This window comes from Aquarana catesbeiana, linkage group LG03, assembly GCF_042186555.1.
Source record: "Aquarana catesbeiana isolate 2022-GZ linkage group LG03, ASM4218655v1, whole genome shotgun sequence".
Classification (NCBI taxonomy): Eukaryota; Metazoa; Chordata; class Amphibia; order Anura; family Ranidae; genus Aquarana; species Aquarana catesbeiana.
Genome location: NC_133326.1, coordinates 9,153,806 through 9,180,445, shown reverse-complemented (window position 1 = coordinate 9,180,445; position 26,640 = coordinate 9,153,806). Strand labels below are relative to the sequence as shown.

The 26,640-nt window shown below is 43.2% G+C and overlaps 1 protein-coding gene across 1 annotated transcript in view; it reads left to right on the top strand.

The window, feature by feature from the left end:
- Nucleotides 1-5,594: 5,594 nt before the first annotated feature.
- MINAR1 (membrane integral NOTCH2 associated receptor 1) overlaps nucleotides 5,595-26,640 on the top strand; it is a 155,539-nt gene continuing 134,493 nt past the window's right edge. Inside the window, exon 1 of the mRNA XM_073618246.1 lies at nucleotides 5,595-7,229. The gene's annotated coding sequence lies outside the window, so the exon portion shown is untranslated. The remainder of the gene's footprint in view (nucleotides 7,230-26,640) is intronic.

Genomic DNA, 26,640 nt, shown 5'->3' with positions numbered 1-26,640 from the left:
AATTAAATATTGTATATTGTGAATAGTAACTACTAAAAAACGAAAACCCGTGGAACATGTAATAGTGAAAAAGTCCAAGTATGAAAAACAAAGTTTCAAACAAGATCCTGGATGATTGAAATGAAAAGAAATCTTCCTGCATGGATGATGGTACAAACAAGTAATGATATCCACTCACCAGATGTTGTAGATCCTACTACCATATGGCAGAATGGATCATAGGTGCTTGTGGGGTTTCCCCGACCTCCAAAGGTCTTTAAACAAATCCTTCAATGTCCTCCTTCTCTGCATGGAACGTGGCTCCAAACGGGATATCACAAGCGGTGCAGGAGAGAAATAAGAGGACGGACTCCTCGTAGTGCGATACCGTATTTTATTAAAAAACCTCAATGGCTACAATTGCAAGTAAAAACAATAAAACAATGTATCCTCCTTTGCGAACCACTGCAAATGACAGACGGAGGCGATGGAAGATCCCCAGCAGAGTCAGATTGTGCGTTCCACCAGGACGTGACGTAGCGCAACGTGCATTCCAGCCTTACACGTTTCGTCAAATAACGTGACATCTTCAGAAGCTCTTACTACCACCTGTAACTTCTGGAAGAATGGTCAAACATTCCCATAGACACACTCCTAAACCTTGTGGACAGCCTTCCCAGAAGAGTTGAAGCTGTTATAGCTGCAATGGGTGGGCCAACTTAATATTGAACCCTACGGGCTAAGACTGGGATGCCATTAAAGTTCATGTGTGTGTGAAGGCAGGCGTCCCAATACTTTTGGTAATATAGTGTATATGCTTTTATTTCTCTACCTCCCCTGGGCTATATCTAGTTATGTATATTGTTATAACTCTCTTAAGGGGCCCTTAGTTGATGGAGTGGTGGCTTTACAGGTGTTATCCATGTGTGCTGGCTGGTGCTTTGAGTTTATTTTGATCTGTCTGGGAGTCGTTGCATCTCTGGGACATCTTATACTACAAACTATATGGATGGCTTTTGATGAGATACAGGTAATTCTGTGATGATATGTAAAGGAATATGGTGTAATATCTGTGAATTGTCTTGATAACATACAAATATGGGTGTCAGGGCTGGGCTCAGCCCTTCCTTCTCTGAGCTGGCCGCTCAGCTGTCGGCTAATTGCTAGCTCCTATCTCTCCACAGTTACTCAGCTGTTGATGATATCCTGCTCGTCAGTCCTGCCTACTTAAGCCATCCAGTCCAGAGGATCTCTGCCTTCGCCTTGGTCAACATCACAGAGACTATCTCCTGTGGTCCTGTTTAAAGACTTGCTTTGCTGACATCCCTTCTGGCTCAAGATCCTGCTTGCTGTTTCACTACATTGATCCCTGACTTCTGGCTTGTCTGACTATCCATTCCGGTTACTGAACTTTGGTTATGTTTTGACTACGTTTGTTCTTTTTACTTTTATTATTAAACAAGTGTGATTTAACTGTACTTCTGTCTCAGCCTGATTTAATGGTTTCTGACAATGGGCTAGTTTTGGTTTACTTAGGGGTCTCGGGTAGAAGTTATCCTGCTGGCTTTATCATTTAGTACTCTAAGCAACTTAAAGCAAGTAATCTGAGTAATTCTTTACCATTTTTGGCTGTCCTACATATGTCCAGTTGCTCCTTCCCCAATATTCCATACGCCACCATTTTCTTGTCTTTTTTGTTCTGTTTAGTTATTGGAGAAAATTCTTTTTTTCTTATGGATTGGATTGAACATGGTTAATGCTTTATCAGGCCTTCCCAAGTTGCCATTTGTCCACTGTCTATCCGCTGCCATCTTTTTTCTGCTCAGGAGCAATATGTAAGTTGTATTATCCTGCCCATACATAAGCATTGAAATATTGATATTTGCTCTACTATTGTTATGATTTACATTATATTTCTATAAAAGAATGTGTACTTATTATGTATACTCTTTAGCCAGGCTACTCATCGTTATATCCAAGAATACAAGGTCCTGAGGAAGCAAGGACTGCGAAACACGTCGACCTTTTTAATCTCTGGGTGTAACTATGGACTGTATGGGAACTGAATAGCTTGTTCTACCCATTCCAATTCTATGGGACCGAAATGTGGAATAATTTATTCTAAATGTGTTTTTATATTTGTAATAAACTTTTTTCGCATTTTTTATGCTAGTCATGTGGTTGTCCTCGTTGTACCAGTAAAGTCCAAACTCCATTTTCTTTAGATATATATTTTTTTTAAATAAAATTGTATTTTTCTTAATATTGGGGATGTGATTTCTTTTTTTTGTGACAAGTTTTCTTTAATGGGACATTATGTGTCTTGTTGACCCCTGATGTCTCACCTGCCCTCCAGTGAAGCTAATGCACCGGTAGGACAAAACTACACCAGAAACCGGAAGTGACGTTTTAAAAGTAGTACCTGGGTCCCTAAAAAGGAAAGGGAAGATCAGTGAATGGATGTTCACTGATCTTCCTCTCCTCTGCCTGGTGGCACCAACCATGCTGGTCCTGCGTCCACTGATGGAAACGCAGAGCCTGAGAGATATGGCGGGAGCATTGTTGCTGGGTGTGTGGACTCAGCCTGACAGCTGTTAAGCTGCCAAATTGCTTCCATCTGACAGTCGGCTAGGCAGATTTACTCATATTTTCGGCTGGTGTGTGTAAAACCCCCCATTGCTGCTGACATATGGCATACACTGAGGGCAACAAAAGCAATAAATTATGCTATAAGCAAGTAAGTGACATTTTGCAGAGTAGAGTCGGGACTGTCCAGAGGGAGAAGGATTACTTTGATGCAGTTGGCCAGAGAGGGATCACTTTAATGCAGTTGGCAAGAGAGGGATCACTTTGATGTACTGTAGTTGGCCAGAGATGGATCACTGACGCAGTTGGCCAGAGACAGATCATTTTGATGGAGTTGGCCAGAGAGGGATAACTTTGATGTACTGTAGTTAGCCAGAGAGGGATCACTTTGAGGCAGTTGGCCAGAGGTGGATCATTTTGGCGCAGTTGGCCAGAGATGGATCACTTTGACGCAATTGGCCAGAGAGGGATCACTTTGAAGCAGTTGACCAGAGAGGGATCACTTTGACGCAGTTGGCCAGAGATGGATCACTTTGACGCAGTTGGCCAGAGAGGGATCACTTTGACGCAGTTGACCAGAGAGGGATCACTTTGGCGCAGTTGGCCAGAGATGGATCACTTTGACGTAGTTGGCCAGAGATGGATCACTTTGAAACAGTTGGCCAGAGAAGGATCACTTTGACGCAGTTGGCCAGAGATGGATCACTTTGACACAGCTGGCCAGAGATGGATCACTTTGATGCAGTTGGCCAGAGATGGATCACTTTGAAACGGTTGGCCAGAGATGGATCACTTTGACGCAGTTGGCCAGAGATGGATCACTTTGACGCAGTTGGCCAGAGATGGATCACTTTGACGCAGTTGGCCAGAGAGGGATCACTTTGACACAGTTGGCCAGAGATGGATCACTTTGACGTAGTTGGCCAGAGATGGATCACTTTGACACAGTTGGCCAGAGATGGATCACTTTGACGTAGTTGGCCAGAGATGGATCACTTTGAAACAGTTGGCCAGAGAAGGATCACTTTGACGCAGTTGGCCAGAGATGGATCACTTTGACACAGCTGGCCAGAGATGGATCACTTTGATGCAGTTGGCCAGAGATGGATCACTTTGAAATGGTTGGCCAGAGATGGATCACTTTGACGTAGTTGGCCAGAGATGGATCACTTTGACACAGTTGGCCAGAGATGGATCACTTTGACACAGTTGGCCAGAGATGGATCACTTTGACACAGTTGGCCAGCTTGAATACATGCAAACCCAAAGTGAATTTTTTGCAAAAATTTACTAGAAATAAGGCTTCATACCAGTGTGTAAAGGGATCATTTTGCCAGAGTTGGCCAGAGAGGGATTATTTCGATGCAGTTGGCCAGAGAGGGATCACTTTGATGGAGTTGGCCAGAGAGGGATTATGTTCATGCAGTTGGCCAGAAAGGGATCACTTTGATGCAGTTGGCCAGAGATGGATCACTTTGACACAGTTGGCCAGATAGGGATTTCTTTGATGCCGTTAGCCAGAGAGGTATCAATTTGATGCGTAAGGTCAGAGAGAGATCACTTTGACACAGTTGGCCAGAAAAGGATCACTTTGAGGCAGTTGGCTAGCTTGAATATGTAATGCAATACATGCAAACCAAAGGTCCATTTTTTTATGCAAAAGTTTACTAAAAATAAGGCTTCATACCAGTGTGGAAAGGGATAATTTTGCCACAGTTGGCCAGAGAGGGATCATTTTGACGGAGTTGGCCAGAGAGGGATCATTTTGAGGGAGCTGGCCATAGAGGGATCATTTCGAGGGAGTTGGCCACAGAGGGATCATTTTGAGGGAGTTGGCCAGAGAGGGATCATTTTGAGGGAGTTGGCCAGAGAGGGATCATTTTGAGGGAGTTGGCCAGAGAGGGATCATTTTGAGGCAGTTGACCAGAGAGGGCTCATTTTGAGGCAGTTGACCAGAGAGGGATCATTTCGACGGAGTTGCCCAGAGAGGGATCATTTTGACGGAGTTGGCCAGAGAGGGATCATTTTGAGGGAGCTGACCGGAGAGGGATCATTTTGAGGGAGTTGGCCAGAGAGGGATCAATTTGACGGAGTTGGCCAGAGAGGGATTACTTTAACGGAGTTGGCCATAGAGGGATCATTTCGACGGAGTTGACCAGAGAGGGATCATTTTGAGGGAGTTGGCCAGAGAGGGATCATTTTGAGGGAGTTGGCCAAGAGAGGGATCACTTTGATGCATGCAAACCAAAAATCGCTTTTTTTTTAAATGCAAAAGTTTACTAGAAATAAGGCTACATACCAGTGTGCAAAGGGTTAATTTGGGATTTTCAGTGTTAAAAGTAATAATGGGAACATGAGGGATCAGGATCCAGACAACCTGGCTCCGGGGACAACTGGAAAGGAAGGTACAGTATTTGGGTTGTAATAAAGTTCCCTTGTAATTAGGTTCAAAAACACGGATCTGTCGATCGTCTCAATAATTGATCGCTCGCCTTTGATGAGGCTGAAGACACAGCCCAAGAAGAGGGATCAGTCCCCCCTTTCTCTTTTCTTACAATCATCAAGGGGGGGGGGGGGGGGCGGCATGCATCTCTCTCTCCCTCTCTACAAACCTGACCAGCAAGCCAACTAACCCTTGCCAGGAAAACTCCTAATTAATGCTAATGGAATCCTGCAGAGCCCTATACACAGAGGGACCTGTGTTCATCAATGGCAGGGGTGTGGGCTGCTCTCTCTCCTCTCCGTGCCTAGTGTTTAATTCATCTGACACTGCGGAGATGAGCCCCCCCCCCCTATGGTGACAATAAGAGCCAGGTACACAACATCAACAATCCATCCCATGAACCATAACAGACCCCCCCCCCCCCCCTTCTCCATCCCTCTCCTTTCATGACAAGGAGGGACCATCCATAGGAGATGGGTGTCCCTGAAATCCAATGTAAGGGGGGGATAAATAGGAGGTTGTAGGGAGGAGGGAGGGAGGGGGGGGTGAGAATGAGAAAGACGCGGAGAGAGAAAGCCCAGCAACAAATCAGGCTGCAGGATAGAGAGAATGGGAATTGGAGAAAGGTGGTGGTGGTGATGGTGGTGAGGGGGGGGAGGGATGGATGGTGTGACACAAGGGGAAGCAGCGAAAGCCGGCTATTTCTCTATGAGACGGCCACGATGAGCGACCAGGACTTCTGCAGTGAAGCGCGGCGCGGCACCGGGCTGGGCTCTGCAAGGATGACGAGCTTTGTGTCTGCCGCCGGGCACCCTCCATTCTTGCAGCTGAGGATATAAAAAAGGGGAAAAGGGGAAAAAAAAAAAAAAGAGGCACCGCTTCCAGGAAGAACAAGGATGTCTGCAAGGAGGACCACATAGAAGACTCAACTGAGACATGACAGCAGCCAGCAACAGCACCAGCAGCATCAACACATGCATGCCAGCAGACACAACACCACACCGCGGACAGCATCACCCGTAGACACGGCGGCCCTATACGGCGTGTGCCGCTCACAGTGTGGGGGTGGAGGGGTTTGGAGGGGGGGGGGGGAGACAACAACATTGTCCTATTCAACGCGATATAGTCATTGATTTGCACACATGCCGCTTGCAAGTTAGCCCGACAACAACATACATACTGTACCATGATGTCCATGACAGCGTTAGAACATGCACTGTGATCTTCTAGAAACTTATGCAAATAACGTAAACCCTCAGACGCTCCGTTGTCGTCAACTGCAAAAAAAAAAAATATATATATTTTTTTTTGAATAAAGAATATATCAATAGAACATAAGTGATACTTAAAATATCATACACATATGATAATCAATAGAACAGAACTGATACCAATAATTGGATACACATATCAATAGATCAGAACTGATACCAATAATAAGATACACATATGATAATCAAATCAATAGAACAGAACTGATACCAATAATAGGGTACACATATGATAATCAATAGAAGTGATACCAATAATTGGATACACATATGATAATCAATAAAACAGAACTGATACCAATAATTGGATACACATATGATAATCAATAAAACAGAACTGATACCAATAATTGGATACACATATGATAATCAATAGAAGTGATACCAATAATAGGATACACACATGATAATCAAATCAATAGAACAGAACTGATACCAATCACTGGATACACATATGATAATCAATAGAACAGAACTGATACCAATCATATGACACATATGGTAATCAATAGAACAGAACTGATACCAATCATATGACACATATGGTAATCAATAGAACAGAACTGATACCAATCATATGACACATATGATAATAAATAGAACATTACCAATACTAATAATATGATACATTACACAGGGTGGGAGAGATCACATTATTGAAAATGTAATAAACATAAATACGACATCGAGCTGAATATTAAAGAACAATAATAAATGATACTATAGAATAATATATAATAATAAAGGATAGAATATAACAATATAGAATACAATGCTGTGAATCAAAGAGACATCCCGGAAGAGGATCTCACACTCTAGGAAGACACAGATCCCTCCAATCTTAGCATAGTGCAGAGATTTTCACCCAGATCAGAAACACATCTCATCACCGATCACCAAGAAGAACGATCTGTCCTAAAGCAACCATCTCCTCCACCATTAATCTACAGGTAAGGGTGGGGGATGGGGGGGAAAGGTGTGTGGGGAGGAGGGGGGGGGGGGTATTGGCACATTTGGAGGTCTGTTTATTTAGAGAGATTTTTGTTTATTAATAATGATTATTATTCATTATAATGAATAATAATAACAACACAATAATAATTATTATTGGTAGTATTATTATTATTTCTTTTGTTGTTATTATTATTATTTTTTTCTTCTTCTTCTTCTTCTTCTTCTTCTTCTTCTTCTTCTTCTTCTTCTTTCTTTTGTTATTATTATTACTTATTATTATTATGATTTATTTTGTTAATAATAATAAGTAATAATAACAACAAAAGCAATAATAATAATAATAATAATAATAATAAGTAATATTATTATTATTATTATTATTTCTACTTCTTCTTCTTCTTCTTATTATTATTATTATTACTATTATTATTATTGCTTTTGTTATTATTATTATTATTATTTTGTTTGTTATTATTATTATTATTATTATTATTATGATTGCTTTTGTTATTATTATAATTATTATTATTCCATTATTAATAAAGGGAAAGTGTGACTTTATTTAAAAAGAGCAATCCTTAATGACATCATGGCCCTGCCTAATGAGTGCATTGACCGTCGAGCAGCCAATCAAGTTTCTGCTTTCATCTAATTAGAGGACACAAAGATCATTTCTCATTGGCTGATATGGGATATAGCATTTGTTCCTGGTTTCCCTGTATTTGGATCATAAATGTTTTATTTTTATTTGTTCCCTATGCAAACTTTAAAACAGGTCTAAAGCCCAAAAAATTTGCAGTTTAACGATTTTTAGATATGGCGGCTGCCTTAGTTTTCTTTTCCCCCCCCCCTTTATTTTCACTTGGTAATCCTGCCAGTAAGTAAGTCTGTTTTCCCGTCATAGATTTTGAATATTTGTTGCTGGAAAATCCCCCCCCCCCTGTATTTGGATTGGATGATATGGGGTATTGTTCCTGGTTTCCCATGATAGATTATGAATATTTGTTTCTGGGAAATTTCCCCCTGTATGGATCATGCATCAGTTTTTTTCCCTATGCAAACTTTAAAAGAGATCTAAAGTAAAAAAAAAAAAAAATAATAATAATAATATATTGCAATTTAACATTTGTTAGATATGGTGGCTGCTATAGTTTTCTTTTGTTCCTTTATTTTTACTTGGTGGTCCTGCCAGTAAGTCTGTTTTCCCATCATAGATTTTGAATATTTTTTGCTGGAAAATTTCCCCCTGTATGGAATATAATATTTTACATTTCTGGATATGGGGGATGCATTCGTTCTCTTTGGGATTTTTTTTTCTTTTTAATTGGTGATCCTGCTGGTTTCCTGTCATTGGTTTTGAATATTTGTTGCTGGAAAATTTCCCCCTGTATGTAATATACATTTATATGCTTCCTCTATGCAAACTTTACAACAGGTCTAAAGTTAGAAAAAAAAAAAGGAATATATTGCAGTTTAACAGTAATTAGATATGGTGGTTCCATTAGTTTTTTTTTTTTTTTGGGGGGGGGGGGGGATTTTTTTCCTTTTATTTTTACTTGGTGATCCTGCCAGTAAGTGTGTTTTTCCATCATAGATTTTGAATATTCGTTGCTGGAAAATTTCCCTGTTATGTATCATAATTTTTTCCCCCTATGCAAACTTTAAAGCAGATCAAAAGCCAACATAAATAAATAAATAAAATATAATAATGTAATACAGGGCTCAAAATTTCAAGTCCTGAACTACTAGCCAGGTCTTAGGAGTTACTCGCCACCATTTACCCCCCCAACAGCCTCATCAGTGCCCATCAGCGCAGCCTACCAGTGCCTTCAATGCAGCCTCATCTTTGCCCATCAATGCAGCCTCATCAGTGCCCTTCAGTGCAGCCTTATCAGTGCTCTTCAGTGCAGCCTTATCAGTGCCCTTCAGTGCAGCCTTATCAGTGCCCTTCAGTGCAGCCTTATCAGTGCCCTTCAGTGCAGCCTATCAGTGCCCATCAATGCAGCCTATTAGTGCCCATCAATGCAGCCTATCAGTACCCATGATTGCAGCCTTATCAGTGCCCATGAATGCAGCCTTATCAGAGCCCATCAATCCAGCCTATCATTGCCCATCAGTGCATCCTTTCAGTGCCCGTCAATGCAGCCTTATCAGTACACATGAATGCAACCTTATCAGTGCCCATCAATGCAGCCTCATCAGTGCCCTTCAGTGCAGCCTATCAGTGCCCATCAATTCAGCCTTATCAGTGCCCATCGATGCAGCCTCACCAGTACCCATCAGTACAGCCTATCAGTACCCATCAGTGCAGTCTCATCAGTGCTCTTCAGTGCAGCCTATCAGTGCCCATCAATGCAGTCTCATCAGTGCCCATCAATGCAGCCTTATCAGTGCCCATCAATGCAGCCTTATCAGTGCCCATCAATGCAGCCTCATCAGTGCCCTTCAGTGCAGCCTATCAGTGCCCATCAATGCAGCCTTATCAGTGCCCATCAGTGCAGCCTCATCAGTGCCCTTCAGTGCAGCCTTATCAGTGCCCATCAATGCAGTCTCCCCAGTACCCATCAGTGCAGCCTATCAGTGCCCATTAATGCAGTCTCATCAGTGCTCTTCAGTGCAGCCTATCACTGCCCATCAATGCAGCCCCATCAGTGCCCTTCAGTGCAGCCTATCAGTGCCCATCAATTCAGCCTCATCAGTGCCATTCAGTGCAGCCTATCAGCTCCCTCCCCCTACCCAGTGGCACCCACCATTCCGGGTCTGGGCCCAGATATGCAGCCTATCAGTACCCATCAGTGCCGCCTTATCAGTGCCCATCAGTGCAGCCTCATCAATGCCCATCAATGCAGCCTCACCAGTGCCCATCAATGCAGCCTATCAGTGCCCATCAATGCAGCCTATCACTGCACGGGGATCACAGGGAAGAATCGGGAGTAGAGCTGGCCGCATCGCATAGAGAGAGGGTCTCCCGCTGTGACACAGCTTGGATCTGAAATGCCTGATGCTGTCAAAGTCTCGCCTCCTGGGCCGGCTCCTATGGTAGACGTCACGCTACTTCAATTTCCCGGCATTGGACCAGTGTGCTGTCCAGCATAGGAGCCGGTCCGGGAGGCGGGACTTTGACAAAAAATGTGATGATTTTTGATGACGGGTTCTCTTTAATGAGACATCCAGGGTCTAAAGGAACCCGGATGTCTCAACTGCCCTCCAATGAATATAATGAAGTGCAGACCGCCACATGCAAAACTATCTACAGAGCTGTCCCGATCTGCCGATGATAGCAAATCACGGCCGCTGGAGGTGCTCACAGGGCTGGAGGAGAAGTAGAGGTGGTCTGCCCCCCCCCAAGCTGATATGACTTCTGTCCTATACCTACGGGATCCCGGAACTTCTCCTCCAGCCTTGTGAGCACCTCCAGTGGCCCTGATTTGCTATCACTGGCTGATCGGGACACCTGTGTGGATTATTCTGCATGTGGCCAGATATGTACTGTGAGTTCTAATAGTTTTTTTAAACTGCCCACTAGATGGCGCTTCTCCCATTCTATACACACACACACAGAGGAGCAGTGGGGGGGGGGAAATCGCATGCAATTCGGACTGCAATCGCACCGCATTCCCGTTCAAATTTCATGTGATTCTTCGCAGTGCGATTTGCGCCAATATTTTTTTGTATCGATGCAAATCGCACCGCAAAGTATCGGTACTTGGTATCGGAGAACAAAGGTATTGGTACTCGTACTTGCTGATAAAAAAAAAAAAAAAAAAGGTATCGGTGCAACCCTACCTTGCAGTGTTGGTCGGGGTGTCCATTGCAGGGTTTTTCTCTGTTGCCCTTTAAGGATTGGTAAACTGCAATATAAACTGCAATATAATAAATGTTTGTTTTTGGATTTAGATACAGTTTCATTTTCTATTATATTAATATGGAATTAGCTTTAATATTATCTCCGGTCACATAAAGTCATTGTTGATAAACAGTAATACAAAGTAACAAGGTTTCTGTTTGAGTTTAATATAAATTTGTTGCAATCTGGTCTATTGGATTGTCCAGGATTAGTTCAGTTACATCTAAAATGAAGACACCCCAGGGGGGTATTTATTAAAAAAATTTGGATAGTAATTTGCCCAGTAAAAGTGCCAGTACATTCGTTCTATAAAAAGGGGGAAAACACCCCCCCCCCCCCCCCCCCAAAAAAAAAAAAAAAAAAAAAAAAAAAGTTATCAGACTACTTCAAGCATTTCATTGATATAGAACTGAAAATACCAAATTTGGTTACTAGATGGCGCTAATGACCAAAAATACTCAGCGCCCATCTAGTGGCCAAATTCTGTCACTTCATTATTAAATCAGTGAAAAACGTTCGATTCACTGAAAAGACCCGAAAAACATTCTTTACGTCTTTTATTTTTTTTATTCTTTATTCTTCTCGAATAGCATAACTTTTTACTCCATGTTATTAGACTTTATTCCTGTGCTGTTTTTCGTTAATTTGAAACAGAAAATGCCACACGTGGCCACTAGATGGTGCTAAATATCACAGGGAATTCCTATGATGCATAGCGCCATCTAATGGCTCAATGCAGTATTTTCCTTGTTTAAATCGGTGAAAACCTTTGATCACAGGAAACAACCTAATAATAGGGATGCATCGATACCAAGCATTGTTCACAGATATCGGTAGTCTTGAAAATGCTTCCGATACTGAAACCGATATCGATGCTTCAATGCAAAATGAATGGGTGCAAATTGAACTGCAAAGAACCGCGTGTGATTTGAACAGGAATGCGCTTCTGTGTGTGTAGAAAGGGAGACGCCCTCTAGTGGGCAGTTTGTCAAAAATGTTTTTAACTCACATTAACCACTTCAGCCCCGGAAGGATTTGCCCCTTTAATGACCAGGCCATTTTTTTTTGCGATTCGGCACTGCGTCGCTTTAACTGACAATTGCTCGGTCGTGCGACGCTGTACCCAAACAAAATTGATGTCCTTTTTTTTCCCCACAAATAGAGCTTTCTTTTGGGGGTATTTGATCACCTCTGCAGTTTTTATTTTTTGCGCTATAAACAAAGAGCAACAATTTTGAAAAAACATTTTTTTTTTTAAACTTTTTGCTATTATACATATCCAAAAAATATATATATATAAAAAATAAATTTAGTCGTCACTTTAGGCCAATATATATTCTTCTACATATTTTTTTTTTGTAAATTGCAATAAGCATATTATTGATTAGTTTGCGCAAAACTTATCGCGTCTACAAAGTATGGGATAGATTTAGGGACTTTTATTTTCTTTTACTGTTTTTACTAGTAATGGCGGCGATCTGCGATTTTTTTTTTAGCGGGCAGCGACATTGCGGCAGACAAATCTGACCCCAAATGACACTTTTTGGGGACCAGTGACATTATTACATTGATCAGTGCAATAAAAATGCACCGATCAATGTGAACGGGACACTGGCAGGGAAGGGGTTAACAGTAGGGGGCGATCAAGGGGTTAACTATGTGTTCCCTCAGTGTGTTCTAACTGTAGGGGGGGGGATGGGCTGCCTGGGACATGAGAGAGATCACTGGGAACAGACGATCTCTGATGTATCCCCTGTCACAATGGGGATCCGCCTTCTTTACAAAGACAGATCCCCCATTCTGCCTCTGTACTAGGCGATCGCAAGGCACCTGTAGAGATCGAGTCCGCCTGACCCGCGTGCACGCCCCCACAGCGAGCTGCGGGCGGGAGCACGAGCCGACGTACAGCTGCGGCGATTTGTGCAGGAGAGCCAACCTGACGCAGTATAACGATGGCGGCTGGTCGGCTAGTGGTTAACCACTTAAGGACCAGCCTCGTTTTGGATTTTAGGTGTTTACATGTTTAAAACAGGTTTTTCTGCTAGAAAATTACTTAGAACCCCCAAACATTATATATGGTTTTTCTTCTAACACCCTAGAAAATACAATGGCGGTCATTGCAATACTTTTTTTTGCACCGTATTTGCGCAGCGGTCTTATAAGCGCACTTTTTTTGGAAAAAATTCACTTTTTTGAATAAAAAAATAAAACAACAGTAAAGTTATCCCAATTTTTTTTTTATATTGTGAAATATAATGTTACGCCAAGTAAATTGATACCCAACATGTCATGCTTGAAAATTGCGCCCGCTCGTGGAATGGCGTCAAACTTTTACCCTCAAAAATCTCCATAGGCGACGTTTAAAAAATTCTACAGGTTGCAATTTTTGTGCTACAGAGGAGGTCTAGGGCTAGAATTATTGCTCTCACTCTACCGGTCGCGGCGATACCTCACATGTGTGGTTTGACCACCGTTTTCATATGCGGGCGCTTCTGCGCGTGAGCTCGTCGGGACAGGGGGGTTTTAAAAATTTTTTTTTTATTTTTATTATTTATTTTACAATATTTTTTTTATTTTTACACTGTTTAAAAAAAAAAAAAAAATTGTGTCACTTTTATTCCTATTACAAGGAATGTAAACATCCCTTGTAATAGAAAAAAGCATGGCAGGGCCTCTTAAATATGAGATCTGGGGGGTCAAAAAGACCTCAGATCTCATATTTGCACTAAAATGCAATAAAAAAAAAAAAAAAAAAAAAAAAAAAAGGTCATTTAGAAAAATGACATTTGAAAAAATATGCCTTTAAGAGGCGTGGACGGAAGTGACGTTTTGACGTCGCTTCCGCCCAGCAGTGTCATGGAAACGAGTGAGCGCCATCTTGGCCTCACTCGTCTCCAGACAAACCACTGAGCAGGACGCGATCGCCTCCGCCGCTACCGACGGCTCCGGTAAGCGGCGGAGGGCACCGGATCGCGGCGGGAGGGGGGGGGCCCCTCTCCCGCCACCGATAAAAGTGATCTTGCGGCGAATCCGCCGCAGGGACCACTTTTATGTGAAAGCCGGCCGCCGCACGAAAACGGGGATACCGGGGTTATGGCAGCTAACTGCTGCCATAACAACGATATCCCCGTTCAAAATTAGGACGTACATAGTCGTGCGGCGGTCAGGAAGTGGTTAAGTACTTATCTGCTCTAATTAGGGTTCCCCCTTACATCAGAGTCCTCTCCGTGCATCAGAGTTCTCAGTGTTCCCCCTTAATTCAAGGTTCCCAGAGCATCCCTTATGTCAGAGCCCCCAGAGTTCTTCCTTATATCAGAGTCTGCAGAGTCCCCCCTTACAGTGAAAGGGAACTTTGCGAGTTCAGATGTAAAAGGGGAACTCTGTGGACTCTGATGTAAAGGGTGATTCTTGTGATAAACTTCATATGATTAGAAATGTTATTTAATTGCAAAATATATGTACAGTTTATACTATAAAAAAAAAATGCCGTGCGTCTCTAAAGTGTTCGGATTTGACTTGAAGAAAAGGTGGCAACTCTAATAAGAGTAGATAAGTACTTAACCACTAGCCAACCTGCTGCAGTATAACGAAGGCTGCTGGTCGGCTAGTGGTTAAGTACTTATCTGCTCTTATTAGGGTTGCCACCTTTTCTTCAAGTCAAATCCGAAGACTTTAGCGGCGCACAGCAATTTTGTTTTATAGTATAAACTATACATATATTTTGCAATTAAATAACATTTCTAATCATATGAAGTTAATAACAAAAGTCCCCCTTTACATCAGAGTCCACAGAGTTCCCCTTTTACATCTGAACTCGCAGAGTTCCCTTTCACTGTAAGGGGGGACTCTGCAGACTCTGATGTAAGGGAGAACTCTGGGGCCTCTAACATAAGGGATGCTCTGGGAACCCTGATTTAAGGGGGAACACTGAGAACTCTGATGTACGGAGAGGACTCTGATGTAAGCGGGAACACTGTGGCCTCTGGTGGAAAGGGGAACTCTGATGTAAGGGGTGCTCTGAGAACCCTGATTTACCTTAGTATACTCTCTCAGAGGCAGGAGAGAGAAGGGGGGAGACTTCAGTCACAGACAGGGATGGATGGTGAGCTCACTCACCCCTTGGCAGTCAGCACCTCTCATCCAGATGTAGCTGAGGCTGCTGGACTTCAACTTTCCAGCCCCCACTTTTCTTTTCTGAGGCACAGCGCCGGGGATTGGAGTGTGGGCAGACACAGAGGGGTAGGGCCGGGGGGAAGGGGAGCAGATCGAGCCCTCTCTCCTCTCCTGTCTGTATGTGGGGTGGATTGTTAGTGTTGGCTTTGGGCAGTGTGAAAGAGAGTGTAACAGACAATCACAGCTTAGACAGCTGCAGCCAACAACCCCACTGGGAGGCCATAGTCCAGTCTGAATAATGTGTCCGGGTTTCAGGCAGTTGGAAACCCGGAGGCGTGATTCCAAACCCAAACTGTCCGGGTGAATCCCAGACAGATGGCAACCCTAGATCTCTAATGCAAAATCTGCATAGGTGTCCCAGTTCTGCCAATGATAGCAAATCACGGCCGCTGGAGGTGCTCACAGGGCTGGAGGAGATGTAGAGGCGGTCCGTCCCCCCAAGCTGACATCACTTCCGCCCTATACCCTCAGGGGACCCGGAATCTTCTCCTCCAGCCTTGTGATCATCTCCAATGGCCGTGATTTTCTATCATCGACGGAACCGGGACACTATGCAGATTTTGTATTTGACTAGATTTTTACCTTAAAACGGAACTTCAGTCATTTTTTCCATCTATTAAATCTTCTGCCCTTGTTGTTGGTGTTTTAACTTTGGATAGTAAAACATTTTATTTTTTTTGCCAGTAAATCCCTTATACAGCCCACTTCCTGTTTCCTGTCTGGTCATTAGCCTAGGATTATGACATCATACACAGCGCTCTCACTCTTGTGAGAGTTTCCAGGAGGGGAGCTGAGCTATAAGAGGGCCAACGAGAGCTGCAGAGCTGGAGACGTCCCTCTGTGTGCGTCTGTGTAAATCCAGGAAGTGAACAGGCAGCAGCTTCAGCTGCCCACAGTTAAAATGGCTGCAGCCAGACTCAGTGGAGGGAGATTTCTGCAGCCTATTTGACAAGTACAGAAATCACAGTATATATAAAATAATATGCAAAGTAGTTGGAGGGAAGCTTCAGAATGGCAAAGATGTTTTTATTTACAAATTATGTGAGCACACCGCAGTTACCTCTTTAATGTGAGTAAAAAAAAATCAGAGGAAACGTCTCTGATGCTCAGCGGCGCCATCTAGTGACCCAATTTGCTCTGATACTTAACGCCATCTAGTGACCAAATGCTGTATTTTCTGTATTAAAACTAAAAAAACATTAAACCACAGGAAATAGCCTAATAACATTTGTTTTTGACCCCCCATGTAATTAGGCTTTTATCCTGTGCTGCTTTTCATTGATTTAACCAGAAAAATACAGCATGTGGCCACTAAATGGCAGTAAGTATCAAAGGAAATTCCTATGATACTTAGGGCCTTCTAGTGGTCAAATGATGTATGTTTCATTTGAAATCAGTGAAAAACATTCAACCACAGGAACTAGCCTAATAATATTTGCTTGTTTTTTTTTGCCCTATGTTATTGCGCTATTATCCTGTGCAGTTTTCTTTTTCATTGATTGAAAATAGAAAATACCACATCTGGCCACTAGATGGAGCCAAGTATCACATGACAATTCCCTTCATGCTTAGGGCCACCCAATGGCCAAATGTTGCATTTACCATTTGAGATCAGTGAAAAATATTCGACCAGTGGAAATAGTCTAATAACATTCATTTTTGTTTCTTTTTTTTTTTTTTTGCTCCATTTGCACAGAATGAATGTAAATGAGTATTCAATGGATGGATTGTTGTGCAATTTTTTAATTTTTTTTTTAATAAATACACTCCTTTATACACTCATTACCTTTACAATAAATGAACTTTATGCCCAAACAAGTGTATACAATATAATACATTGTTTCCTTACATGGCATAGAAGGGGACAAGCCGAAAAATGTCATCTGGTGCATGCTGGGATATGGTTGTGTTGTTATATTGAGCTATTACATGGAAGATGTGCTGGGAGTGGTTGGGAACGTTCGGCATACATTGAGGGCGAAATCCACAATCAATATCTCGGTAAACGCCGACAAGAGATGGTTCACGCCGCTCAATGTAGAACGGCTCATCACAGAGATGGATGGACCGCGTGCTTGACTTGAGATGAATTGCGGAAGTGTCAATAGTCTGGAAGATTGCTGGGAGTGGATCATCTGACAGTCAGAAGAAGAAAAAAAAAAAAAAGAATCTTTCTGCAAATAATAAAGGGAAACGATCGCCTTGCTACATTGTACTTGTACATGAAGACCCCGTGTTTTCTGGCAATTTTTGTTTACAAGTTTAAATCAGTATCTTTTGCTAGAAAATTACTTATATAAAACCCTCAAACTTTTTTTTTTTTATATATAAAAGTGCATTTTATATACAACTATACAGATCAGACCAAAATGAGGGACAAATGAGGAGGAAAGAGGGACAGAGGGACATTGCTCCAAATCAGGGACAGTTGGGAGCTGTGTGTTGAGTTATTTTGAGGGGACAGCAAATTTACACTGTTATACAAGCTGTACACTCACTACTTTACATTGTAGACAAGTGTCATTTCTTCAGTGTTGTCACATGAAAAGATAGAAGAAAAGATTTACAAAAATGTGACTGAGGGGTGTACTCACTTTTGTGAGATACTGTATATATATATATATATTTATACTGTATACCGTCTTTACCGGCGCGCCTGGAAAATGATGCGACTGTGTGGCCAGCTGGTCACAGAGGCAGACAGAGGCCAGATCATCTATAATCCCCTCTATGGCCTTTGAGGTCCAGAGTGATGTCATTACTTCACTTCCGATCCAGGGCAGAAGTAAATACATTTTTTTTTTTTTTTTAAAGCAAAAGATTAAAATTCTTTTTTTTTTTTTTTTTTTTTTTATCTTTTGCTTGTAAAGATACAGGAGAGATTTGGGGTCTTTTTGACCCCAGATCTCTTCATAAAGTGGACCTGTCATCGCTTATTTCTACAAGGGATGTTTACATTGCTTGTAATAGGAATAAACATGTTAAAAAAATAAAATGGAAGGGACAGTGTAAAAGAAAAAAAAAAAATATTAAAGACGCCCCCATTTCTTCATGTTCAGAGCCACACATGTGAGGTATTGCCATGAACCTTAGAGCGAGAGCAATAATTCTAGCACAAGATCTCCTCTGTAACTCTAAACTGGTAACCTGTAAAAAAATGTAAACTGTCATCTATGGAGATTTTTAAGTACCATAGTTTGTTGCCATTCGCAATTTTATTAGCGTGCGCAATCTTAAAGCATGACATGTTTGATATCTATTTATGCGGCGTAACATCATCTTTCATGTTTTACAAAAAAATTGGGGTATATATTGCGTTTTAAAAATAGGAGATGGTGATTGTGCTGTGATAAACAAAAGGGGAACAGGGAAAAAAAGGGTGGGACTAAACTAAAGTGCATGAAAGACAAATGATAAATACCAGATGACCTAAGTGCATGAGTCAGGTACATAAAAGGACTCACAAATGCAGAGAAGAACTAGTATGTATATAAAGTGTAGGAATACGTGTAGAGGCATATAAGGGCACTTAAATACTAGAAAGAAATGGTATAATAGTGCATACAAGCAATACTGGCATCAATAAAAAATGCAAACAAATAATACAAAATAAATGTGTATATCAAAATTGAGGGTGCATAAGCCCAGCAGACATTAAGCTCATAAATATAGAATAGGTCAAAATACTGACATGAGTGGAAAGTACTGCAAACAAGCTAATAATCTACAAGAAAATGAAAAATAAAAGCAATAAAAATGAGTCCCAGTAAGTGTGTGCTAGTATCACACCAGCACGTAGCGACTTACAAAACCTGTAAGTGACAAGTCCATAAAGTGAGATAATATCAATCCCACCACCAAATGTGACACTTCCAAATAAAAAACAATTCCAATAGTGAAGGGGGAGGGAGGAGTTCTTCAGTGAGGGTACCTCCGTGTTCGCAGGCCGCTTACCTTACTGCTGTAAGGTATACAGCTTGTGTTGTAAATAGCCAGCGAATATGGAAATCCAGTTGTACAATGGGTAACGATGGTTAAGTATGCAAGATGGAATATAAAAAGACAAAAAACGGACAGCATATAGTATAATTCCGTGACGTCCAGAGTGGAGGGGTAGCAAGACACAGAGAAGGGGGGGGTTACACTCACTTGTTTAAAATGAATGCGGGCATCAACCCACGAGCGCCGAGCTCGTATGCCTCCAAACATTAACTTCAGTCCTCAGTCTGTCCCCGCTTTCAACTCCTCCAAGCTCGTCAGGCAAAATAAAAGTGTGCGGTATAAAAGAAGAGAGCGCACATAGCGTGATCCCGTATATAAATACAGTTTATTGAGTAAAAAACAGTCTCATAAACTTACATTTAAAACCGGCTGGAGTGTAACACATCCACGAGCGCCGAGCTCGTCACAATCAGCTGGTTTGTGGCAGGGTCCCGTGCTCCAATCCTGACACGTATCGTCACGTCACGTGACTTCTTCAGAGGAACTATCGTTTAAGCTTTCCACATTGCCACCAATTTTTATTCAGTGATCACTTTTTATCTTGTAAGGTTTTTGTTCAATAAATCCCTTTTTATTTTTGACCTACGCCATGTGGAGCCCCTTTTTTCTTTTTTCTCCACGACTTCATCCATGATCGGTTTCTTGAGACCTTTTGAACCTGCCCGGAACCGGGGAGTGTGTGAGTGAGCTGACCACCCCCACCGTTGACTGTCCTGGCTATCGGTGACCGTGACCCAAGGGATAACCTTGCCTACTGGAGATGGTGACCGAAGGGAGAACCTTGTGGGGAGAGTTCACGGGAGGCTACCTCCATAAGCTCTGACAGACGTACTGCTATATGGCTGATACGTCCCACGGGATCTGGTAAGAGTACCTAACTCTAGATGCTTATGATGTGTCGCCTGTGATTGATGTGTTTTCCAGTCTTCAGTCAACATCATGTATCCAAACACCTCCTTTGTTTGAGAAGACTTCTTCTACTTATATGTATTGACTCTAGTCTTTGACTTTAGTCTTGCTTCTGGACATATCTATACTTAATACATCTTTTTGGGACATTCGTATACACCTCACCAGTGTTTATTGTGTTGATTAACACTATTTCATAGTTGCTTTAAAGTCACTGATTTATACATTTATGTTTGACACACTTTTATATCTTTTTTAGCGCTGCACGTATTTTTTATACATCTTGCATACTTAACCATCGTTACCCATTGTACAACTGGATTTTCATACTCGTTGGCTATTTTCAACACAAGCTGTACACAGCAGTAAGGTGAGCGGCCTGCGAACACGGAGGTGCCCCCACTGAAGAACTCCTCCCTCCCCCTTCACTATTGGAATTGTTTTTTTATTTGGAAGTGTCACATTTGGTGGTGGGATTGATATTATCTCACTTTATGGACTTGTCACTTACAGGTTTTGTAAGTCGCTACGTGCTGGTGTGATACTAGCACACACTTACTGGGACTCATTTTTATTGCTTTTATTTTTCATTTTCTTGTATGTTATTAGCTTGTTTGCAGTGCTTTCCACTCATGTCAGTATTTTGACCTATTCAATATTTATGAGCTTAATGTCTGCTGGGCTTATGCACCCTCAATTTTGATATACACATTTATTTTGTATTATTTGTTTGCATTTTTTTATTGATGCCAGTATTGCTTGTATGCACTATTATACCATTTCTTTCTAGTATTTAAGTGCCCTTATATGCCTCTACACGTATTCCTACACTTTATATACATACTAGTTCTTCTCTGCATTTGTGAGTCCTTTTATGTACCTGACTCATGCACTTAGGTCATCTGGTATTTATCATTTGTCTTTCATGCGCTTTAGTTTAGTCCCACCCTTTTTTCCCTGTTCCCCTTTTGTTTATCACAGCACAATCACCATCTCCTATTTTTAAAACGCAATATATACCCCAATTTTTTTGTAAAACATGAAAGATGATGTTACGCCGCGTAAATAGATATCAAACATGTCATGCTTTAAGATTGTGCACGCTAATAAAATTGCGAATGGCAACAAACTATGGTACTTAAAAATCTCCATAGATGACAGTTTAAATTTTTTTTACAGGTTACCAGTTTAGAGTTACAGAGGAGATCTTGTGCTAGAATTATTGCTCTCGCTCTAAGGTTCACGGCAATACCTCACATGAACATGAAGAGATGGGGGCGTCTTTAATTTTTTTTTTTTTTCTTTTACACTGTCCCTTTTATTTCATTGTTTTTTAACACGTTTATTCCTATTACAAGCAATGTAAACATCCCTTGTAATAGAAATAAGCGATGACAGGTCCACTTTATGGAGAGATCTGGGGTCAAAAAGACCCCAAATCTCTCCTGTACCTTTACAAGCAAAGGATAAAAACAAAAAAAATAATTTTGATCTTTTGCTTTAAAAAAAAAAAAAAAAGTATTTACTTCTGCCCTGGATCGGAAGTGATGTAATGACGTCACTCTGGACCTCAAAGGCCATAGAGGGGATTATAGATGATCTGGCCTCTGTTTGCCTCTGTGACCAGCTGGCCACACAGTCGCATCATTTTCCAGGCGCGCCGGTAAAGACTGTATACAGTATATATATATATATATACAGTATCTCACAAAAGTGAGTACACCCCTCAGTCACATTTTTGTAAATCTTTTCTTCTATCTTTTCATGTGACAACACTGAAGAAATGACACTTGTCTACAATGTAAAGTAGTGAGTGTACAGCTTGTATAACAGTGTAAATTTGCTGTCCCCTCAACATAACTCAACAAACAGCTCCCAACTGTCCCTGATTTGGAGCAATGTCCCTCTGTCCCTCTTTCCTCCTCGTTTGTCCCTAATTTTGGTCTGATCTATATAGTTGTATATAAAATGCACTTTTTATCTTTCAAAAAGTGTTTCCCAGCGCTAAACCTTTCATCCAAATTCTAAATTGCTGCATTTGTCAATTTTAAAAGCCAATATAAGGCCGGGCTAACACTGGTGCGACGCAACAGCCGTCCTACCTTGGATCCGACTTTGCCCTGCGACTTGAAGCCGGCATGCGTCCGACTTTCAATGAACGGGGATCCGACTTGGATCCCCGCCAATGCCAGGCGCTGTGTTTGGTATGAATCTTGAGGGGGAACTCCGCGCCAAATTTTAAATAAAAAAACGGCATGGGTTCCCACTCCAAGAGCATACCAGACCCTTGGGTCTGGTATGGACCTTAAGGGGAACCCCCTACGCCGAAAAAACGGCATGGGGGCCCCCCCCAAATCCATACCAGACCCTTATCCAAGCGCGCAGCCCGGCCGGTCAGGAATGGGGGTGGGGACTAGCGAGCGCCCCCCCCCCTCCTGAACCGTACCAGGCAGCATGCCCTCAACAAGGGTGTGGGTACTTTGGGGCAGGGGCAGCTCCGGGGTCTTCTTCCGACTTCGGGGGTCTTCTTCCGGCTTCGGAGGTCTTCTTCCAACTTCAGGGGTCTCTCCGGCGTCTTCTCCCGGTGTCCGGATCTTCTGCCAGCTCCCCCGCTATCTTCTGCGGCTCTTTTGCTAGCGATGGCCCGGACTTCTGCTTTCTGCCTTCTTTCCTCTTCTCTTCTTCCGATGTTGACACGACGCTCTCTCCGGCTGGAATGCTCTCTGAACGCTCCGATGTGACTTATATAGGCGGTGACCCCACCCCCTTATGCCGTCACAGTCCCTGGGCATGCTGGGACTGTGACGTTTTAGGGGCTGTGGTCACCGGGTGATGTTGACCATGCCCCCTTATGACGGCACAGTCCCAGCATGCCCCGGGACAGTGACCTCATAAGGGGGCGGGGTCACCGCCTATATAAGTCCATTGCGGAGCGCTCAGAGAGCATTCCAGCCGGAGAGAGCGTCCTGTCAACATCGGAAGAAGAGAAGAGGGAAGAAGGCAGAAGGCAGAAGTCTGGGCCACCGCTAGCAAAAGAGCCGCAGAAGATAGTGGAGGAGCCAGCAGAAGGTCCGGACACCGGGAGAAGACGCCGGAGAGACCCCTGAAGTCGGAAGAAGACCCCGAAGCCGGAAGAAGATCCCTGAAGCCGGAAGAAGACCCCCGAAGTCGGAAGAAGACCCCGGAGCTGCCTAATAAATTACTTTAAAAACCTGTGTAGTGTATTTTTTTATTGAAACTTTTTCCCTAGTTGAATGGGTAGGGGTACTATGTACCCCATACTCATTCACATAGGGTGGGGGGCCGGGATCTGGGGGCCCTCTTATTAAAGGGGCTCCCGGATTCCGATAAGCCCCCCACCCGCTGACCCCGACAACCAACGGCCAGGGTTGTCGGGAGGAGGCCCTTGTCCTCATCAACATGGGGACAAGGTGCTTTGGGGTGGGGGGCACCCCCCTGCCCCAAAGTACCCACACCCCCATGTTGAGGGGTAGGGGGTTCCCCTTAAGGTCCATACCAGACCCAAGGGCCTGGTATGCTCTTGGAGGGGGAACCCATGCCGGTTTTTTATTTAAAATTTGGCGCGGAGTTCCCCCTCAAGATCATCTGAGCACAAGTCGCATGCCGAAGTCTGATCATGCGAGACGGCGATCCGACTTTGATCCGACTTTAATGATAGTCAATGGGCTGAAGTAGGATCAAAGTCGGACCAAAGTAGTACAGGGAGCATTTCTAAAGTCGGAACGACTTGTGTCGGACCAGTTACGGCGGCTCCCATAGGGAAACGTTGAATTTCACACGTCATGCGACATGAGCTCCCAATGTCGGAGCGTTTGTCGGACCAGTGTGAACCCGGCCTGAAGGAATAGTAGTGGTAAAAAAAAGCACTTGTGGATTTAATTAACCCTTTTTTTTGGATATGTCCCCTTTAAGGGGCGTGGCAGGGGGCCATGTCCTATGCCCACATACGTTTGCTAGCAGGTGTCCCACATTCCCATCTCAAAAAGTTGGGAGGTATGATTAATGTCTAAACCGCTGGCAACAAAAGTGAGTACACCCCTAAGTGAAAATGTCCAAATTGGGCCCAATTAGCCATTTTCCCTCCCCGGTGTCATGTGACTCGTTAGTGTTACAACGTCTCAGGTGTGAATGGGGAGCAGGTGTGTTAAATTTGGTGTTATCGCTCTCACTCTCTCATACTGGTCACTGGAAGTTCAACATGGCACCTCATGGTAAAGAACTCTCTGAGGATCTGAAAAAAGAATTGTTGCTCTACATAAAGATGGCCTAGGCTATAAGAAGATTGCCAAGACCCTGAAACTGAGCTGCAGCACGGTGGCCAAGACCATACAGCGTTATAACAGGACAGGTTCCACTCAGAACAGGCCTCGCCATGGTCCACCAAAGAAGTTGAGGTCACATGCTCAGCGTCATATCCAGAGGTTGTCTTTGGGAAATAGACGTATGAGTGCTGCCAGCATTGCTGCAGAGGTTGTAGGGGTGGGGGGTCAGCCTGTCAGTGCTCAGACCATACGCCGCACACTGCATCAAATTGGTCTGCATGGCTGTTGTCCCAGAAGGAGGCCTCTTCTAAAGATGATGCACAAGAAAGCCCGCAAACAGTTTGCTGAAGACAAGCAGACTAAGGACATGGATTACTGGAACCATGTCCTGTGGAAGCACTCATACGTCTATTTCCCAAAGACAACCTCTGGTGACGCCTGTTCTGAGTGGAACCTGTCCTGTTATACCGCTGTATGGTCTTGGCCACCGTGCTGCAGCTCAGTTTCAGGGTCTTGGCAATCTTCTTATAGCCTAGGCCATCTTTATGTAGAGCAACAATTCTTTTTTTCAGATCCTCAGAGAGTTCTTTGCCATGAGGTGCCATGTTGAACTTCCAGTGATCAGAATGAGAGAGTGAGAGCGATAACACCAAATTTAATACACCTGCTCCCCATTCACACGTGAGCCCTTGTAACACTGACGAGTCACATGACACCGGGGGAGGGAAAATGGCCAATTGGGCCCAATTTGGACATTTTCACTTAGGGGTGTACTGACTTTTGTTGCCAGCGGTTTAGACATTAATGGCTGTGTGTTGAGTTATTTTGAGGGGACAGCAAATTTACACTGTTATACAAGCTGTACACTCACTACTTTACATTGTAGACAAGTGTCATTTCTTCAGTGTTGTCACATGAAAAGATAGAAGAAAAGATTTACAGAAATGTGAGGGGTGTACTTACTTTTGTGGAATGCTGTATATAATATATAATATTTTTTTTCTTTTGTCATAGCACCGCTATTTACTATATTAGTTTATATGGTAGATGTCTATCATCCTTGCTTTGCCAAGCACTCTTCATATAATCAGGATATGGAAAGTCGTCGGACACATAATGGGCGGAGTTAATGTTGAGTATAATGTAGACATTGGGCTCGGTAGGACACGATGTATTATTCGGAGTCTCTGTTGTACGGAATGTCCCTTTCCCGGACCATCCATCACATGGCACCAGACAGACTCTCCGTTCCGCCTTCTGTAGGGAAGATTCCGGGATTCTGATCTCCGATGATTTATAGGATGCAGATATAAAGCGAAGGAAAGCGTGGTGAGCGGGCACTGAGCCCAGTTGCTCTGAAGACTCCAGAGCGGGCAGGTTGGGGTACCGTAAAGTGACTCTCTGACTGGAATCTTTATATTCTCTCCGTGTTTCCATGAATTTCATCCCTTTATCCAGAAAAAACCCAGAAGGTGTGTCTGGTGTACGCCTGGTGGTGATGTTAGGATGGGCACACACATTTGGGGGGCTCCGAACCAAATCCCACCTGCTACAGGATCACATCCAGCTGGCAGCCAGAGTCAGGTTCCTCCGGATGTGATCATCCCATCAGTGTATTCCCGGGACACCTCGAGTCCTAGCAGGAGGAGGGCACCTCTTCTGTCCATACCCGCTCCACCTCCTGACTGCCCCCTGCTGCTACAAAGCCAAACTGCAGGCAAGGTGAGGGTGGACCACTGATAAAGAATCTGATGTAAGGGAGGGGGGTTCTGATATAAGGGGGAATCTAATGGAGACCCTGATGTAAGGGGGGACTCTGATTGGGCACTGATATGAGGGGGAACCCTGATGGGGACACTGATGTAAAGGGGGGCTCTAATGTAAGCAGGGCTCTGATGAGGACTCTGATATAAGGGGAGCTCCGTTGGGGATTCTGATGGAGACTCTGGTTGTAAGGAAGGACTCCTAAGGTGGACTCTGAGGTTATGGGTTTTGATGGAGATTCTGATATAAGGGGGGGGGGGGTCTGATGGAGACCATGATGTAAAGGGGACTCTGTTAGGGACCCTGATGTAAAGGAGGTCTCCTAAGGTGGACTATGATGTAAGAGGGTCTCTGATGGGGACCCTGATGTAAGGGGGACCCCCAAGGTGGTCTCTGATGTATAGGTGGCTCTGATGGGGACCCTAATGT